The sequence below is a fragment of the Protopterus annectens genome, chromosome 14.part0, assembly GCF_019279795.1.
Source record: "Protopterus annectens isolate FY-2018-M chromosome 14.part0, PAN1.0, whole genome shotgun sequence".
NCBI classification, from domain to species: Eukaryota; Metazoa; Chordata; order Ceratodontiformes; family Protopteridae; genus Protopterus; species Protopterus annectens.
Genome location: NC_056748.1, coordinates 748,236,716 through 748,256,766, shown reverse-complemented (window position 1 = coordinate 748,256,766; position 20,051 = coordinate 748,236,716).

The following is a 20,051-nucleotide window of genomic DNA, read 5'->3' as shown; positions in this document are numbered from 1 at the left end:
ACCCTAAAGTCCATCACTACCCGTTCGTACACTTACCTTGACCCAGTCCGAAAATGCTGAAGCCGCAGAAACGGCCAACCAAATTCTTTCCCTGGGAAGGAATTCGGGTTTCAACGGCTTCGACATTCTCACCTTTCAAACTACCAAGTTTGGCCTTCCGGTATTTGGTGTTCTTAACGTTCGATTTCGTGATAGGAACCCGGTGAAAACCATCATATTGTTGTACAGGCTGAATCAAGGGAAGACAATGAGTGTTTGAAATGCAAATTCAGGAAAAAGTGTAACCCCCCCCAGACAAATTTTACAGTAGAGAGGCATTTGTTTTACACAAGAGATCAAAGGCCAGGAGAAACTTTTGCAGCTTATATTACTGACTTGAGAAACAAAGCTAAAATGTGTAGGTTCGGTGACTTAAAAGATGAGTTAATAAAGGACAGATTTGTGTGTGGTATTAGTAGTGCTGCAGTGAGAAAGATTTTGCTTCTCGAAAATGATTTAATTCTGAGCAAAGCTATTGAGATTTGTTAAATCCATGCTGTTACAGAAAGGCACACGAGTATGCTTGCAAGTGATAAGAGCATGGTCTCAGTAGGCTCCAGATCAAATGTAGACAGCATGAAACACATGGCTAGCAGAAGCAAGCCTAAGCACATGGCAGCTGTAACCCCTGGGATTGTGGTAGGTAAAACTCGTAGTTTTCCAGCAAGTTCTAAGAAAAGGACATTTTCACTGCAGTATAAGGGTGAGTCAGAAAAACCCAAATCAAGCTTTATTGTTAACTGTCGCAATTGTGGTGCCAGTCAGGAGTCCAAAAGAGAAAAATGCTTAACATTTGGTCAGCAGTGCCACAAGTGTAAAAAATGGAACCATTTTCAAAAGTTTTGCAAATCAAGTAACCCTCACACAGTTATAAAGAAGGGTCACTTAAAAAGGCAAGTAGATCATGTAGAGAGCTGCAATTCTACTTTCTATGTAGATAGTTTGCCAGCAATTGGTGAAAAGGTTGATGCAGTAAATTTGTTGGCAAAGAACAAAGTGTTTTGTACTATTCAGATCAATGGTAAAACCACCGAGTTCAAAGTAGACACTGGTTGAAAGTGTAATGTTATGTCAGCAGACACTTTTGCTAAGGTGAGAGCTGGTGAGCAACTTAACGTGGCTAGTTGTGCTAAACTTGTTGCTTATGGAGGTGAAAAAATTCATACCAAAGGCTCAGTAGTGCTTTCATGTTATTTGGCTAGGAACTACTACAGCTTACTATTCTATGTAGTCCAAAGACCTTTGCAGTCATTATTGGGTCTCAGAGACAGTTTGAGAATGAATCTGCTTTCCTTAACCAAAGAAGTTCATCATATAAGCACATATCCTAGTTCCAATTTTACTGAAGCTATTTTCTCAGAGTACGATGATGTTTTCGATGATGAGTTGGGCAAATTTCCAGTTGTATATTCTATGAAGTTAGACCCAGTGGTCAGTCCAGTGGTCAGACTGGCAACAAACATTCTGATAGCTATAAAGGATAAAGTCAAAGCTCAACTGGATAAAATGGTGCAGCAAGGTGTAATTTGTCCAGTTACAGAACCAACTGAATGGGTGTCGTCCATGGTAGCAGCACACAAAAATGGCTCAGACAAAATCATAATACGTATTGACCTAAGAGATTTGAACAAAGCATTAAAGAGACCACATTATCCTATGCGCACAGTTGAGGAAGTCAGATCCCTGATACTGAATGCCACTGTTTTTTTCTGTCTTGGATGCAGAAAGTTAATTTTGGCAAGTGATGCTTGATCACATATCTTCACTACTGACTACTTTCAGTACCCCATTTGGAAGATATAGATTCCTCAGGATGCCATTTGGAATAAATTCTGCAAGTGAAGTCTTTCAGCTTGCAATGGAGCAAATTTCTTTTGGGTTGTCATTGTGCCATAATAGTAGATGATTTATTGGTTGGAAGCAGTGGTGAAGCAGAGCATGACAGAAACCTTAGGAAGTTCTAAACAGAGCACGTGAAGTGAACTTGAAGCTTAATCTTCTGAAGTGCAAGTTTAGACTACCAGAAGTTACATATGTAGGTCATTTATTTACTAGCACTGGCTTGCAACCAGACCCAACCAAGCAAGCAGCCATTCCTGAGATGCCAGCGTTAGATAATGTTCAAGCTCTACAACATTTTCTTGGCATGGTCAACTATCTAGGCAAGTTTATACCAGAAGTCAGTGAGTTGACAGCACCTTTGAGAGAGCTAGCATGCAAAAATGTTACATGATCTTGGTTGGAACAGCACCAGAGAGCATTTGAAGACCTTAAGTAGAAAATTGACACCCCACCCACATTAAGATGCTATGATGTCAATAAACCAGTCACTCTTTCCTGTGATGCTTCAAAATTTGGTCTTGGCACAGTTATTCTTCAAGAAGGCAGACCGGTAGACTATGCATCTAGATCTCTTACCAAAACTGAAATGCAATATGCTCAAATTGAGAAAGAACTTTTGGCAATAGTATTCGCATGTTCATAGTTTCATGATTATATTTATGGTTGAGCTATTCAGATTGAGAGTGAGCATCAACCTCTAGTCACTATTTTAAAGAAGCCTATGCATTCAGCTCCAGCGAAATTACAAAGAATGATGCTCAAATTGCAAAAGTACAACTTCAAAATGATCTGTACAAAAGGCAAACTTCTTTATCTGGCTGATACCTTATCCAGATCACCCAGAAATCCAACAGAACAGCTTCATGCAGAGAATTTTGACTTTGATGTCATGGAAGTGTGTAATTTTTCTGCCACGAGACTTGAGCTGAGAGATCATACAAAGACTGATCCAATTTTGCAAAAGCTCGGCCACTACATTAATGTTGGATGGCCGTCAAAGGAATTTAGTGTAGTACCATCTGCAGTGCAAGCCTATTTTCCCTACAGAGATGAGATGTTGATGGAAGATGGCATTATTTTCAAAGGTCCCAAAATTGTTGCTCCTGCTTCCTTACAATGTGAATATATCCAGATTTTGCATCGTGGTCACCCAGGTTCTGAACCTATTAAAAGAAGGGTGAGAGGACTTGTATTTTGGCCTTCTGTAGCAAAGGACATTGATAAAGTACTTTCTTCTTGTTCAGTATGCAATAGTACTAAACCGCATTTGCAAAAAGAACCACTTCAGCTAAGTCAAATTCCCAAACTACCTTGGTCAACAGTAGCCACTGATATATTTCAGGTGGAAAAATCAGCATTACTTAGTGCTGGCAGACTCTTATTCAAACTGGTTTGAGATTGATTTACTACCTAATCTAATGTCCACTGCTGTTATCACTAAGTTGAAACATCATTTCTCAGTCCATGGTAGTCCACATAAAGTTATTTCTGACAATGGTACCCAATTTACAAGTCAGTTGTTTCAGGAATTTGCAAAAGAATGGGACTTTGTACATGTTACTAGTAGTTCAGAATACCCACAGTCAAATGAACTAGCTGAACGTGCAGCACAGAGTGCAAAGCAGTTACTAGAGAAGTCAAAGCATGATAATACCAATGTCTTTTTGAATTTACTCAATCTCAGAAACATAGCCCGTGATGATATACTTGGCTCGCCTGCTCAAGAGACTTCTATCGAGACAAACCAGGACAACATCGTCTATCAGTTCCAGTTTGTTGAGGCCTAAAACAAGCAACAACAGAACAATCAGAGCCCAACTATACATAAAGTGTTCTTTCCAGAAGTCCAGCTATGATAAATTGAGCAGATTTCTTCGTCCATTGAAAGAAGGAGAGACAGTGAGTATACAAACGGCGAAAGTTTTCGATCGGATCGGTCAGGTAACAAGTATATTTGCTGAGCAGAGATCCTTCTTCGCAGAATTTGAGGGTATGGAGTACAGGAAAAATTGCAGACATGTTCTTCCTGTATCTGAATTGATATTGCAACATTGTTCCTGTGATACAGACTCTAGATCTCAGAACAATTCAGACAATGTTCCTGTTACAGAATGTGCCTTAACGTCTTCTTCAATTCCTGATGTTGTTGCTGATGTCCCCAAAATTGAGCATTCAGCAGTGATAGTCCCAGTTGCTAGACCTAATTCTAATTTTTATGTCACATGATTTGGTCGTATTTCCAGACTTAGTGTGAAATACACAGCAACCTGGACATAATTGTCTATATGTATTTATTTCTGTATAACTACATGTCAAAGAATAATTTGTATCAATTGCATGTCAATTAATGTTGTCAATACTGGATGACTCATTTCTCAAAGAGGGAGGATGTAGAATAGTGTGCATGTGCTGTACCTTTAAGAAGCATTTCAAAACAGCAAGTGCATATAAACAACAAGCACATGCTAGCTTCAATGCCATTTTGAGAGTGCAGCCAGAGAGTGAGCATGTATGAGTGTGACAGTTAGTTTTTTTACATGTTTATCTTAGTTAAAGTTATTATGCCTCAATCCTGATGTGTTTGTACATAATAAAGCTGCCTGAACAGAACCCACAAATGCTCGTCTGTTTTATCCTGACCGTACGAGTGACTCTTTGAACCCCCCACTCCATCTGCTACTTAAATATACTGACATTGACATCACATAACAATGGAGAAAGAAACAAACTCCTTTACCCACTATTACATAATCTCATTTAAAAACATTTCAGTGAAACAGGACAACAAATTTCTTTTTGATCAAATTCACCATAAACCAAAATGCTGCAATCATAAACTCAATGCAGATGTGTGTGTGTCTGTATACATATATATATATATATATATATATATATATATATATATATATATATATATATATATATATATATATATATATATATATATATATATATATATATATCTATGAAATGTGTGCGTGTATGTATAATATATATATATATATATATATATATATATATATATATATATATATATATACACATATATAAATGCCTGACTGTGTGTGTATGCAGAATACTTTTTAGGCTGTAAATAAGAGCCAACAAAGTATTAGTTTAAGGTTGTACACAATTATGCAAGCAGCTTATTGTACTTTTTTTATTTTTTATATTTTCCCCTAACAGGTTTGTTTGTTTTTCAATTAAATTCTACAGGTTATAGGTCACATTAAAGGTGGGAAAAGTTTTGAAATTATTTATTGTGGTCTCATTTTTTATATCACAAAAACCTGGCATTTTAACAGGGGTGTGTAAACTTTTTATAGCCACTGTATATAAATGGAAGGCATACAGTGTACTGTGAAAGAATAGTCTCAGGGAATGGATAGGTAAAGCTGAAGGGATGAGGTTAGCTCAGCAATATATGTAAAGGAGACAGGAGAGGGTTTAGATAGGGATGTAAAAGAAAATAAAGACTGGAGGAGGAAGCATCGGCTTACTGCATAAGAGAAGTGGGTAATGATGTAACTAATGTAAGCAGGAGTAGATGGGCATAGCCTCTCAATCTTTCTTTGCTAAAATGGTTAAACCAGTATATGAAAGTTGGTAAAATGCATGATTTCTGAACAGATAAGAAAGTTTAAGTATGAAATGGAGTAGAATGAAATGGGTTAATGTGTATAGTATTGCATGCTACAAACCATCATACATTATTAAATTACTAGATTGGGCGTTGCCATTTGGAGAGAAGGATTACTGTTACTTTATGCTTTACACCTTGATTTGATTTTCCCTGTGTCCATTTACCTGTCCTGTGAATATGTACAGGTCACTATGGCATACTCTGCTCCTGACTTAGCCTGCGAAGATATGTGGATACTGCTAGCCAAGCCAGATAGAATTTAGTACATAATTCTGTCATTTGTAAATATTAATATAAGCCACAGGCTTGTTCTCTTAAATGGAAGAAAAATGGTGTTAAATGTGGAACTGCAAAAATGTAACCACAGTGCACTCTACTGGAAGAAAGCTGATAAGCAAATAATCTTGTAACTTTGATCTCCAGAGCTCGGAGTCAGTCTTTCTGGGATAGCACATTCTTTCTATTTTTTAACTTAAGGAATAATTACTGGAGTTTACATATGGAATGTCTTTTATTGCTGTAGCTTCCTGCAGGTGCAAGATAACAAAATAGATGTTAAAATGTAAATGTTAAGCTTCTGTTAGCCTGGGAAATAGAAAATAATGATGTAATCTGAAATGAGTCAGTGGTACTGTGTTATCAATTTAAGGACAGAGAGACTCAGAACATTTTAGTATTTGTCTTGAAAACATCCAACATCACCAGCACTGCCTGTGTTCTGTATGCAAGTTTATTTTAGAATTGTGTTTTCTCTTAGATATAGCTAAGAACTAAGAAGATTAGAGTTGTTTTTTTTTGTATTGATGTCAGAACGTTTCTACTGTGTTATTTTAAGTATTTCGCTGTGATCTCTGAACTCTTGACTAGCAACGTGTAGTAAGAAGTATTGTTGTGTGTTTTTATTATTTATTATTAAATATTTTTAAACCTTCCAACTGTGGCTGTTTTGTGTAGAGATAATTTAAGCTCTAGAGTACATTGCTTGTATATAGTGGTACTGGCCAAGCCACTCCAATAAGCCATGACTGTTCAGTTGCACTTACCATTTGGATAATAATATTGCACAGTATAATTGGACACCCTTTCATAAGGGCCTTTTAGTAGCTGATAAATATTAGTGGGTGGTGGCAAGTGGTACTACCGTACAGTCTAGGTAAAAGGGGCACAGCTGGAGAACCTCTGCGAGGCTTCCCCAGGAGTGTCTGTGGTTGTATATAACTCTTATAATCTCAAAATGGGTGTATGTCAGCTACTTGGGCAGGGACACGAAGCACTGGCTGGACAGAGCAGGTGCTGGAGGGTTTAGTTTTCCCACTAGGCTGAGATCTGGTCCCTATAGTTGTGCCAGTAGGGAGTCTTATTGGGGACCTGGAGAGAAAGGGAGAAACCAGCCCCAGACTGACTGTGATCTCTGTGTGCTCTTAAGGGAAACTGTACTTTACTGTGTGTGTATTTATTATCCTTTCCCTATATGGATACCCCTCACTGGTGTTAGTGGAGAGAATTGAGGCTCCTTGATTGCTGGGCCAGTGCACAGGCATCACATATTAATTGTTTGGTGGTGGTGGGATATCCAGACAACATATTAATTGGTTGGCAAATACTACTTGGCTTGTAGTGGTGTGGGTAGTGTGAATTCCCGTAGCTTGTTACAGTGATCACTGAAGGTGTTTTTGTACTCTAAATCAGCCATGCAGTGAATACTCAGAGTTCAGATCACAACTGTTTTATTTCTTTTGTTAGCTTAGTTAGTCAGGGAGAGCAGGCAGCATGCCAGCAGAGGAGTACGGAAAGCTGACAAGGAGCCAGCTGTCTGAGATGTGCCAGGCTAAAGGACTGGTGCAGGGAAACCTGACTAAGCCAGACATGATTGCAGCTTTGGTCACAACTGCATCAGAAAACAGAAACCAGGAGGAAAATCATACTGGCAGTGGAAATGTACCACACCCAGAGAATGGACAGCTCAACCTTTCTGCAGAGGACTTAAAAATCCATCTGGAGCTAAAGAGACTTGAGTTGGAGGCCAGGCATTTGGAAACAGAAGCAGCTGAGAGACTGAGACATCTAGAGAGTGAGGACAATGAGAAACTGCAACATTTGCAGGCTGAGGAGAATGAGAAACTGCTATGCCTGGAAGTTGAGGAAAAGCAGCGGCAGAGGCACCATGAAAAGGAGATGCTGACTCTTTGCCAGAGTCATGGAGGTAATGGGGAGGGGAGTAACCGGACCCCGGAAGCACAAAAGGTCAGTAAATGTCTTCCGCAGTTTAAAGAGGGGAATAATTTTGATAGTTTTATTCATATGTTTGAGAGGGTATGTAAACAGTATGATGTTGTCTAAAGGCTCTGGGTACAGTTCCTGACCACCTTACTCCATGGTAAAGCTGTAACTGTGTTGTCTAAAATTTCTGCTCAGGAATGTTTTGATTATACTACTAAGAACTGCTTGTTAGTATGCTTTAAGCTAACACTTGAAACTTATAGGAAAAAGTAGTTTTGTGAGCAGAGACACAAGGAAGATAAAAGTGTGTGTGAATATGTTGTTGAAGTGAGCACTTATTTTCATAGGTGGGTGAGTGGATGTCAGGTCACCACTTTTAAAGGGCTGGTAGACCTTTTGGTGAGGGAACAAGCCCTTAGCACTTTGCCTGAGGACATGAGGATCTGGTTAGCTGATAGACAATGTGCTACTTCAGATGAGTTGGGGAAGAAGGGAGACCAATAGATGGCAAGCAGGGCATCCCTGCACAGGAAAGGGACCCCCAGTACTGCTCATGGGTCTAAAGGAACCCATGGTGGGCACCACAGGATGACCCAACAGAATCTTCCAGTAGCAGGAGAAGCCACTAGTCCAGGTACACATCCAGGACCTAGGGTTAAATGTTTTGAATGCAACCAGTGGGGCCATGTGGCATACAGATGTAAAGCCATTGTAAAGCCTGCAATGGTTACAGAGGAACACTACTTACCTAGGCAATCTACTATAGTCAGAGCTTTAGGAGGGACCCCATTCCAAATACCTTTGCCTAGGGTTAACGGTTAACCTTGACTGGGAGGGTGGAAAAGGAAAACAGCAAGTAGGTATGTTTGAGGATATCCCACCAGATGTCCTGATAGGGAATGATTTTGATAATGCAGCACTATGTGCTCATGCAGTTGCACACAGTCAGGCTTAGAGACAAGCATGAGAGTCTGGTAGCCTGGGGGAGACCCAGACCAACTGCATACTTGCAGACAGGACTGGTGAGGTGGTTACTTCATGGAGGAAACTATACTGTAGCGGTGAGACTGAAGGTGAGCCACAGCTGCTTGGGGGTACTGATGTTCCCTTGGACAGAGTGACTGCAAAGGAAGAGGTGAGTAGAAGTACCCAGGCTGACAGTGAGGCACCACCATCAGAGGATGTCAGACTTCCTGTGGAAGTGGAGCTGGGAATGGTTACAAACAGAAAGTTGAGTCAGACTCAGCTCTCTGACCCTACAATGCAAGGCCTGAGGCAGGTAGCTAGTGAGGCACCTGATTCTCAATGGAAGGGGGAATCTGTACACTGGGTCAAAGGGTTACTGTACAGAGTGTGGATCCCTGAGGGAGGGCTAGAAGATGAGAGGGTACAGCAGTTGGTAGTGCTTACAGCCTACCATCTGGCGCTTCTAGCCATAGCCCATGATATTCCCTTTGCAGGTCATATGGGCATAAAATGTACAAAGAGACGTATTATGCATAACTTCTACTGGCCTGGAATTTCCAGAGATGTAACAGGGTACTGCAGGACCTGTGAGCAGTGCCAAAAGGTAGGCAAGGCGGGAGACAAGGTGAGAGCTCCTTTAGTGCCTTTACCTGTGATTGAGGATCCATTTCAGAGGGTAGCTATGGATATTGTGGGGCCTCTGAGTAGCCCAAGTTCCAGAGGGAAAAGGTATATCCTAGTGGTAGTAGATTATGCTACAAGATACCCTGAGGCAGTGGCTCTGTCCTCCATTAAGGTAGAAAAGGTGGCAAATGCTTTGTTACAGACTTTCAACAGGGTAGGTTCCCAAAAGAAATACTGACTGAGGTGCCAATTTCATGTCAGACCTGCTGGCTTGTCTGTGGAAGTACTGTGGGTTGAAGCACCTGAAGACCACCCCCTGCCATCCTCAGACTAATGGCCTTGTTGACAGGTTAAACTCTACACTCAAGTCCATGCTACAGGCATTTGCAGACCAGTTTAAGACGGAGTGGGACAACTATTTGCCCCATCTGTTGTTTGCTTACAGAGAGGTTCCCCAGGAATCCACAGGTTTTTCATCCTTTGAGTTGCTGTATGGGCATAGGGTGAGAGGGACTCTAGATTTAATTTATGATGAGTGGGAAGGTGAGTGTGAATCTCACAAGGAGTCTGTTGTGGCATATGTTCTAAACCTCAGGACAAGGATCAGGGAACTCATGGGCTTGACCCAGGAGAACCTGGCTGAAGCCCAACAACAGAAAAAGGTATGGTATGACAGGAATGCTTGAGCTAGAGAGTATGCTGTAGGGCAGCAGGTAATGGTTCTCATTCCTGTCAGACACAACAAGCTGCAAGCAGCTTGGAAGGGACCCTACAAGGTGGTAAGAAAGGTAAGTGATGTTAACTACATGGTAGAACTGCTAGGCAGGAGGCAGGAGCACAAATTGTACCATGTTAACATGATGAAACCTTAACATGATAGGGAGGCCCGTGTGCTGAGCATTTGCAGTGGGTTGCAGGAGGAGTCTGCAGGAGATCTGGTGAATGATATTCTCAGTGAGGCTTGGACTGACACCTCAGTGGAAGGGGTAGCAATGTCCCAGCAACTATCTCCTACCTTGGTTTGAGAAATCCAAGCAGTGTTACAGGAGTTTGGGGACATGTTCACTGGGAAACCAAGGTGCACCCACCTGGTGCAGCACCAGGTGGATACAGGACCCCAAAGGCCTATTAGGCAGGCCCCTTATAGGGTGTCTAAGAGAGTCAAATGGACTGTGAGGAAGGAGATACAGGAACTGTTGAAACTAGGGGTAATTCAAGAGTCCAACATTTCCTGGGCCTCCCCAGTGGTGCTGATGGCAAAGGAGGATGGCAGCACCAGGTTCTGTGTGGACTACAGGAAATTAAATAGTCACACAGAGTAAGATGCTTACCCCATGCAAAGGACAGACGAGGCCCTAGAGCAGCTGAGTTGGGCTAAGTATCTTACCACGATTGATCTTACCAAGCATTACTGGCAGGTGCCCTTGAGTCCCAGTGCTAGAGAGAGGTCAGCCTTTGTGACTCCTTTTGGCTTGTATGAGTTCACAAAGATGCCCTTTGGGATGTAAAATGCCCCAGCAACTTTTCAGAGGCTGGTAGATCATATCCTAGCAGGAGCAGGTGAGTTTGCCCTTGCTTCCCCAGATGATATTGCCATCTACAGCCATTCCTGGCAAGAGCACCTTCAACATGTCAGGGAGGTGCTGGGCAGACTACAGAGGGCAGGGTTGACCATTAAGCCCAGCAAATGTCAGGTGGGTATGGCAGAGGTCTCCTACCTGGGACATAGAGTGGGGAGTCATAAGACCAGGCCAGAACCTGCCAAAGTGGAAGCCATTCAGGCATGGCTTGCCCCTGTTACCAAAAAGCAGGCGAGGGCATTCTTAGGGACAGCAGGGTACTACAGAAGGTTTGTCCCAAGTTATAGTACCATAGCTGCTACCCTCACAGACCTGACAAGGAAGAACAGACCAGATAAGGTAGTGTGGACCACAGTATGTGAGCAGGCATTCCAGGAGCTTAAGGAAGCTTTGGGAGGACCCCCTGTTTTAGCCAGTCTAGATTACAGCAAAGTATTTGTTGCGCAGGTGGATACTTCAAACCATGGGGTGGGGGCTGTACTTAGCCAGATTTCCTCACAGAGAGAAGAGTACCCAGTGATTTATCTCAGGCATAGGCTCCAACCCAGGGAGGAATGCTTTGCAGCTGAAGAAAAGAAATGTCTAGCCATAGTGTGGGCACTGCAGAAACTTCAGCCTTATCTGTATGGAAGAAAATTCACTGTAGTGACAGATCACAATCTCCTAACATAGTCAAACAGAGACAGCTAGCAAAATGCCAAGTTCCTAAGATGGAGCCTAGGGTTGCAAGCATATGATATGTCAGTGCAGCACCACAGTGGGATTAACAATGCCAATGCAGATGGGCTCTCAAGACAGGGAATGGTGTAAGCTATACTTAGACCGACCTAACCCTCTCTAGCAATGTTTCTCAAGGGTCACTTGAAAAACTAGCTTGAGTTCTCCAGTGGGGAAGATATGTGAAGATAGGTGAAGGCTGCCAGCCTAGCCAGATAGAATTTTGTAGATAATTCTGTCATTTGTAAATATTAATATAAGCCACAGGCTTGTTCTCTTAAATGGAAGAAAATGGTATTAAATGTGGAACTGCAAAAATGTAACCACAGTGCACTCTGCTGGAAGAAAGCTGATTAGCAAAGAATCTTGTAACTTTGATCTCCAGAGCTCAGAGTCAGTCTGTCTGGGTTAGCATATTCTTTCTATTTTTTAACTTAAGGAATAATTACTGGAGTTTACATATGGAATGTCTTTTATTGCTGTAGCTTCCTGCAGGTGCAAGATAACAAAACAGATGTTAAAACTGAAAATGTTGAGCTTCTGTTAGCCTGGGAAACAGAAAATAATGATGTAATATGAAATGAGTCAGTGGTACTGTGTTATCAATTTAAGGACAGAGAGACTCAGAGCATTTTAGCATTTGTCTTGAGAACATCCAACATCACCAGCATTGCCTGTGTTCTATATGTAAGTTTATTTTAGAACTGTGTTTTCTCTTAGATATAGCTAGGAGCTAAGAATATTAGATTAGTTTTTTTTTCTGTATTGATGTCAGAACTTTTCTACTGCATTATTTTAAGTATTTCATAGGTTCATACTAGGCTATCTGACCTAGGGCATTTATAAGCCTAGCCAGAGTGTGTTTGGCTTTCGCCACTCATTTTAAATTAATTTTGCTATGCCCTTTTTCGAGGTTAGTGTACTGTGCCTCTGTCTAACAGTGACACAGAAGTGATATCCGGGGTAAACCTATGATCTCCCATCCACTCATCAAGATTCCTCTTGAAGAGAGTCAATGAGGGACTCTGCCTAACCTGGACTGGGATTTTATTCCAGAGTGAAGGGAGCCTCTGGGTTATGAATCTGTCCCTCCAGCATGTCCTATTTATTTCAGTGCTGAGGTTCAAGTCTCTAGAGCGCGTAGCTTGATGGGATTTGGATTTTCTGAGGTGCAGCATGTCCATTAATTCTGAGTTGGACATGGCTTTATACGTCAGGCACAGATTGCCTCTGAGCAGCCGGTATGCCACTGAGTAGAGCTGGAGTTTCTTTAACCGGGAAGCATATGGCATCTGTTTGAGCCCTTTGATCCTCTTGGTGAGGTACTTTTGTAGTCTTTCCAGTTGCTGCAGGTGTCTGATAAGGTACATCCCAAAAGGGGCATTGTACTCAATTATGGGCCTGATGAGGGATGAGTAAAGAGGCACGATGACCTCCCCTGATCTAGATGTGAATCCCTTCATGATTAGGTGGGCTATATAAAATGTTTTTCTAACCGCTTTGGCCACGTGGTTGTCAAATGAGAGATTGCTATCAACTTGGGTCCCCAGGTCCCTAATTACTTTTTTTGTACTTAATGGATTACCACCTATGTGGTAATTTGTGGGCACTTTGTTTTTGCCAAAGGGGATGACTATACACTTTTTGGCGTTTAGCTTGAGGCCATGGCTCTGGCACCAGTTGTCTGTTTCTTTGAGGCTCTTTTGGAGGATGCTTGTGTCTGCTGGAGAGTCGATTATGGCGCCCAGTTTGCAGTCATCTGTGAACTTGGTCAGCCACAGTCCTTCCCTGTTGGCCTGTACCTCCGAGAAATATATACCGAACAAGAGAGGTCCCAGGACTGAGCCTTGTGGGACACCACTTGTAACTGGTTTGGAGTCTGACATAGCTCCAGCAATTCTAACCATGTGGGTTCTGTCCTTGAGCCAGTTTGCAACCCATTTAGTGACATAGGGGTTTATATTTAAGCTGGTGAGCTTATCTATAATGCCCGAGTGGGGTATTGTATCGAAGGCTTTTGTGAGGTCCAGGTAGGCTGTGTGGACCACCTTCCCCTCGTCAATGGCCTTGGTGACTGTTTCAAAGAAATCGACCAGGTTTAAGAGGCAGGATCTGCCCTTAACAAAGCCGAACTGGGTAGGATCCAGTGTCTGTAGGTCCCCAATATCTTTATTTATGAGGTCCATGATAATCCTTTCCATAGCTTTGCAGACCAAGCTAATCAGGCTTATGGGCCGATAGTTTCCAGGATCCATTGAGGCACCACCTTTGTGGAGAGGGACCATGGTTGCTGTATGCCACTCTTTGGGTACATATCCTGTAGTAAGGCTGAGATTGAACAGTGGTTTTATGTTTGGGTTTAGCTCTTCTTGGAGTTCATGTAGGACGCAGCCCGGGACATTTGGGCCCGGGACGTCTGGTCCCATTGATGCTGTGTTTTTTTGCTTTGGAGAGGGCTGCTCTTACTTGAGCATCTGAGATGTCAGGGGGGGCAGCACTCTGCTGGGATAGATATTTGCCCTTTTGGTGGTGGGGGGGAGTTTGCGCTGAACCTGTCAGCTAGGATGTTGGCAATGTCTGTGGGTTCGGTGTATTTTGTGTCATTTTAGACTAATTCTGAGCATATCTGGGAATTCCCACCCAGGTTCCTAACATAACTAAAGAAAGCCTTGTGATTATACTTAGTGTCCTGTGCAATTTTTCTCTCGAAGCTGGCCTTAGATGATTTTATGAGTGCCCGTAGTTTTTTGCTAATACTGATCAGAGATGCCTTCCATTTTTGGGATTTTGCTCTATCATGTAGTAGCTTCCTCCTTCTATTGTATAGTTTGTTTATGGCTGGGGTCCACCAGACAGGACGTCTGCCTTTGGAGGATTGGGTCTTGGTTTTATTTGGGATTGCATGATCCATGCATTCCTGAAGGTGTTCATAGAATGCGTTTATAAAGGATTCTGCGGTCTGGGCCATATTTTCCACAGACCCGGGAGCTTTGAAAGATTCCACCTCGGTTTTGAGGAGTGTGAAATTTGCTTTAGAGAAGTTTTTCACTGTGGTTTTCTGGGCAGGGGCTGGGGTCGGGATGTGAATATCCAGTGAGATTAGTTTATGGTCTGATCTTACCAGTGAGGGATACACCTCTGGTCTGGAGCATAGAGTCCCCATGTTGGTGATGATCAGGTCCAGTATGTTTTTCCCTCTTGTGGGAGTGGTAACAAGTTGTTCCATAGCATTTGAGTTTATAAATTCTAGGAACCTTTGGGCTAGGGTGTTGGAGCTAGAGTAATGCTCCCAGTCTGTGTTTGGGTAGGTGAAGTCGACCAATATAATGGTGTTTGGAGAGACCTTCATATTTTCCAGTGTTCTCAGGAAGGCCGAGTGGGGTTCTTGGGTTTGGGAGGGTGGTCTATAGCAGGCTATAAACTGGAAGGCAGTTTTGCCCACTATTAGTTGCACATGGATAGTCTCTGATGCTTCGTGCTGTGCCACCAACCTGGTGCACCCCTCCCCCCATCTATATATACCAACTCCGAGATCGCACTACAGTGGGGAACAGGGCAAATTTCAAAAGGCTTCCTTAGCTTACCTTATGCATTGTGGTGGTACTTCCTGGTTGTTGGCCAACTATGGCCATTTGATGAAGTACTTTATGATGTTTTTGGTATGTTAAAGTTTTGCTGTTTCACATTCAATTATAAGGCATTCACTGTAATCCATATTTGATGCGCGAACATAGACCCTGTGTAGACTCCGATAGTGAGTGAGGATGCATATGGCTCACCCTGGCAGAGGTAGAAAATGAGATAGGTGACTGTAAAACATTTCTTACCTTTAAAGCTTGCAACAAGACTGTACAAACCTTCCAATTTGGTGTTAAGGGACACTGAAAACTGGTGGGCAAAATCCTGTAGTAATGGATGTATCAATTTACAGTCATTGAAATGGCAGGTTTTTCACTTCAAGAGTAGGAAAGAAAATAAATAGGTGGTCTTTGTGTAAGAGTTGAAGGGCCTGACAAATAAATAAATTATTATACAGGAAAAGATGCTAAGGAAATAGTGAAGAACTGTGTCAAAAGCATGGTGTGGCTTAAGTCCATGAAAAAGGAGAGAAGCTTCAATAATTAATGCAAACAAGCAAAACTACAGCACAGTGGTGTGTGTGATACTTGTACGTACATCAGATTGGTATTCCGCAGCAGAAAAGTGTGCCATTTCTTCAACATTTTCAGATTATATTTTGATCCAGTTTAAGTTGAATGTAACAACAAATACAGGGGCATAAATATATAACTAAGAAATACGATCTGAATCAACTTAAGGTTAAAATCAAAGTATTTTTTATTATTATCCACCAACAAACTTGGCGATTCCAACCTTCCAACTGTATTCTCTTAATTAGCTATTTCAAAATATGTAAAAGAATATGCTTATACATTTAACAAATAATCTTTATTTATTTATTTATGTTTTTTTTTTCTTCACCACAGGACATACTCTGTAACATACTATGACATACTGTGAATTATGCTATGCTGTTATTCTAGCTTAAAAATGATGGTGGGTAAGTTATCTATGTGTGTATTTATATCTGTACTGTCTAGAATTTCTTCTGTTATATGCTTCCTTCACCCTCTTTTGAAAACTGTTTTTCAATGAACATGAGCCTGAAGCAACAGCATTTCATCCAATGATACATTGCATTTGTTGATCTGAATGACAATAAAGTTTACTTTGACTTTGACTCCGATCCCACTCTGATGAACCTGTTACACATCTGCAAAACAAATAGCAGAACTGGCCCTTGGTCAACTGGTGCCCTAGGCAAAATGTCTCCACAGCACCCCCCAACACCACCCTGTGCCCCCACCCTGGTCTACCTACACCATCCAGATTAGTGAAAAGCTCCCCTGCTAGAGTGGCATCCTAGGACTCCAACTAGTTGGCATATGCCTAAGGCCGGCTATGCAAATAGCATCAGAATCACTCAGTCTAAGGACCTAAACCTCATCTTCAACATAAATAGGACATGTTGAAAGGACAGGTATATGTCTCAGAGATTATACCTTGCCTCGAATAGGCTTCCCATCTATGAAAAGCAGAACTCTTACCTAACACAATTCAGGTGTAACATGGACCATTGTCACCTTTCCAACAAGATACAGCAAACAGTCCAGTGGATCTCCTCTTCTAGTTTGGGCCCTCAGATCTGACCCAAGTAAAATTATCTCCTCTGGTAACATGCTAAACTCTATGAGTGACAACCTCCCAATGTTTCTTAAGGGATTGCCAACTCACTAAAAAAAAAAGACCACCACTATAATGCAGTCTACAACTTAGCATAATTTAACAAACGATGCAGTCATAGAAACACTGAAAGTCTACAACTGTCATATCATCAAAACCCTTCCAGTGGAAGACTCAGTTACATATTTTAATGACACCTTTCTCACTATATTAAACCAGTTAGCTCCAACCAGACACAAATGAGTAAAATTTAACCCCACTCCTTGGCTCACAAAAGCTTCTAAATAACTTATGACAGCTGGAGATAAAGCCCGAAATCTTAGCTTCATAATAAAACAGAGACCAATCATAAAAAATTCAAAGAGCTCCATAACCATACCAAAAAAAATCAATCACAGAGATGCTAAAAATCACCAAATTTCAATCCATGTTACCCACATAAAGAACTTCAAATAATTGTGGTCCGTCATTAACAATTTGTTAAATCCAGGCCACCCAGCTCAACCACTCCCTTCTATCACCAACCATATCTAACCTATTTCTGATCAGCTCAGCTTATGTTTCATACATTCAATCACTTCCCTCATAAATAACCATCCTCCCACCCACCCTTTTATCCCCACAGAGCAATCGTCTAAAATGTCTGTCTTCCATATCAACCCTATTCCATCTCTGCCATCAAAAAACTACTTCACAAGCTAAAACCCACTACACTGGCAATCCTCCCTCAGAATACCTTAGCATGGCTGCAAACCTATCCTACTGGTATTCTCTAACTCTCCTGATGGTTGTTCTAGGTTCAGCTAAGTGCCACCCCCTTCTGTGGCTGATGTAACAATTTTGGCACAATCACTGAGTATCTTCATAGTCTGAAATGAAATGTATTGATTGTTTAGATTTAGATTTTTTTTGGTTAGATTTATCCAAGAAAACTTTGTACCCATTATCTAGAAAAAGTCACTAATTATTCCCTTGCACATAAGATCATAGGAGGTTACTAGGCTAATGGCCCTGGGGCCCTTACAAACCTAGCTAAGAGTTTATCCCCAAAAAGAAACCACAGTTAGCACCTGCCACCCCTGTCAATGAGGGACACAGGTGGAACCCCTGGGACATATTTGTGGTTTCCCATCCACTCATCAAGGTTGCGCTTGAAAAGGGTCAGTGAGGTGCTCTATTTTAGGGACAATTTCACTGAATTCTGTAATTATCATCCTATAGTCATTCTTCTCCAATGTCAAAAATCCTCAGAAAGTGTATACAGTCCCAACTTTGCAAACATTTTACAGATAGTAACATCTCCTCTCCTCAGCCCAACATGGCTTCCAGCCTCACCACAGACAGCACTACCACAGATCCCCTTAATTTCACCCATCATATCAACCTCCACAGGGACTTTGGAAACTTTATTTCCTCTCTGCTCCTTGACTTTTTGAACTGCATTCCATCAGATTCTTCTTCACAGACTATCTTCACTAGGCCTTAAAATCCTCTACCTCTCCTGGTTCCATAGATATCTTTCTAACAGGCTACAGGCAATAAAATGGCAGAAAGAACAATTACCATTCTTGCCTTTCATAGGTTCATAGGTTGGTACTAGGCTATCAGCCCTAGGGCCTATACAGGCCTAACCATAACAATTCCCTGACTATTTCTTCCCACAGTATTTACTTCCCTGGATGCCTGTCTAGCAGGGTGACTGACATGATCCCCGGGGTGAATTTCCGATCTCCCATTCAATCATCAAGGTTCCTTTTGAAGAGGGCCAAAGAGGCGCTCTGCTTGACATGTAGGGGTGGTCTATTCCAGAGGCTGGGGAGTCTCTGGGTCAGGAACCTATCCCTCCAGCATGTTTTGTTCATTGTGATGACAAGGTTTAGATCTCTGGAGCGTGTATCTCTGAGCAATTGGGATTTCTTTAAGTGTAGCATGTCCAACAGCTCTGGGTTTGACATGGCCTTGTATGTTAAGCAGAGATCACCTCTGAGTAGACAATATGAGACAGAGTATAGGTGGAGTTTTTTAGATGGTTAGCATAGGGCATCTGCTTTAGGCCTGTGATTCTTTTAGTGAGGTATTTCTGCGGCCTTTCCAGTTGTTGCAGATGCCTTGAGAAGTACATACCAAACGGGGCATTGTATTCTATAATGGGTCTAATGAGGGATGAGTACAGTGGGACAATGACCTCCTTTTTTTCTGGATGAAAAGCCCTTAGTGATGAGGTGTGCCACATAGAAGGATTTCCTGACTGTTGTGGCAATGTGGTTATTGAAGGTGAGACCACTGCCCGCCTGTGTCCCTAAGTCTTTTATCACACTTTCGGTATTTAGTGTACTGCCACCTATGTGGTAATTCATGGGTACATATTTTTTTCCCAAAGGGGATAACTATACATTTCTTGGCACTGAGCTTGACCCCATGGCTCTGGCACCAAGCATCTGTTTCTGTAAGGCCCTTTTGTAGAATATCCACATCATTTGGGGATTCAATAATGGCTCCCAGTTTGCAGTCATCTGCAAACTTTGTTAGCCAGAGTCCCTTAGTGTTGGTCTGTACTTCAGAGAAGTAGATGACAAACAAGAGCGGTCCCAGGACTGAACCCTGAGGTACTCCACTTGTCACTTGTCTGGAGCTGGATTTGGAGTCGGCTACTTTTACAGTGTGGGTCCTGTCAGTAAGCCATTCGGCAACCCATTGAGTGACGTAGGGGTTAATGCCTAGCTTAGTAAGTTTATCTATGATTCCAGAGTGGGGGATGGTGTTGAAGGCCTTGGCGAGGTCCAGATAGGCTATGTGGACCACCTTACCCTTGTTCATGGCTCTGGAGATTGATTTGAAGAAGTCAGTTAGGTTCAGGAGACAAGATCAGCCATTCATGAACCCAAACTGTATGGGGTCCAGTGTTTGAAGGCTGCCAATGTCTTTGTTTATAAGTTCCATGATAATACGTTCCATGGCCTTGCAGATCAGGCTCATCAGACTGATGAGGCGGTAGTTCCCAGGATCCAAGGTGGATCCCCCCTTGTGGAGTGGGATAACTGTAGCTATGTGCCATTCAGTGGGCATGAAGCCTTAGGTGAGGTGCCAGTTCATTTTGTAGTTCACGTAGTACACAGCCTGGGATGTAATCTGGTCCCATGGATGCTGTATTCTTAGTTTTGGAGAGTGTGTTTTTT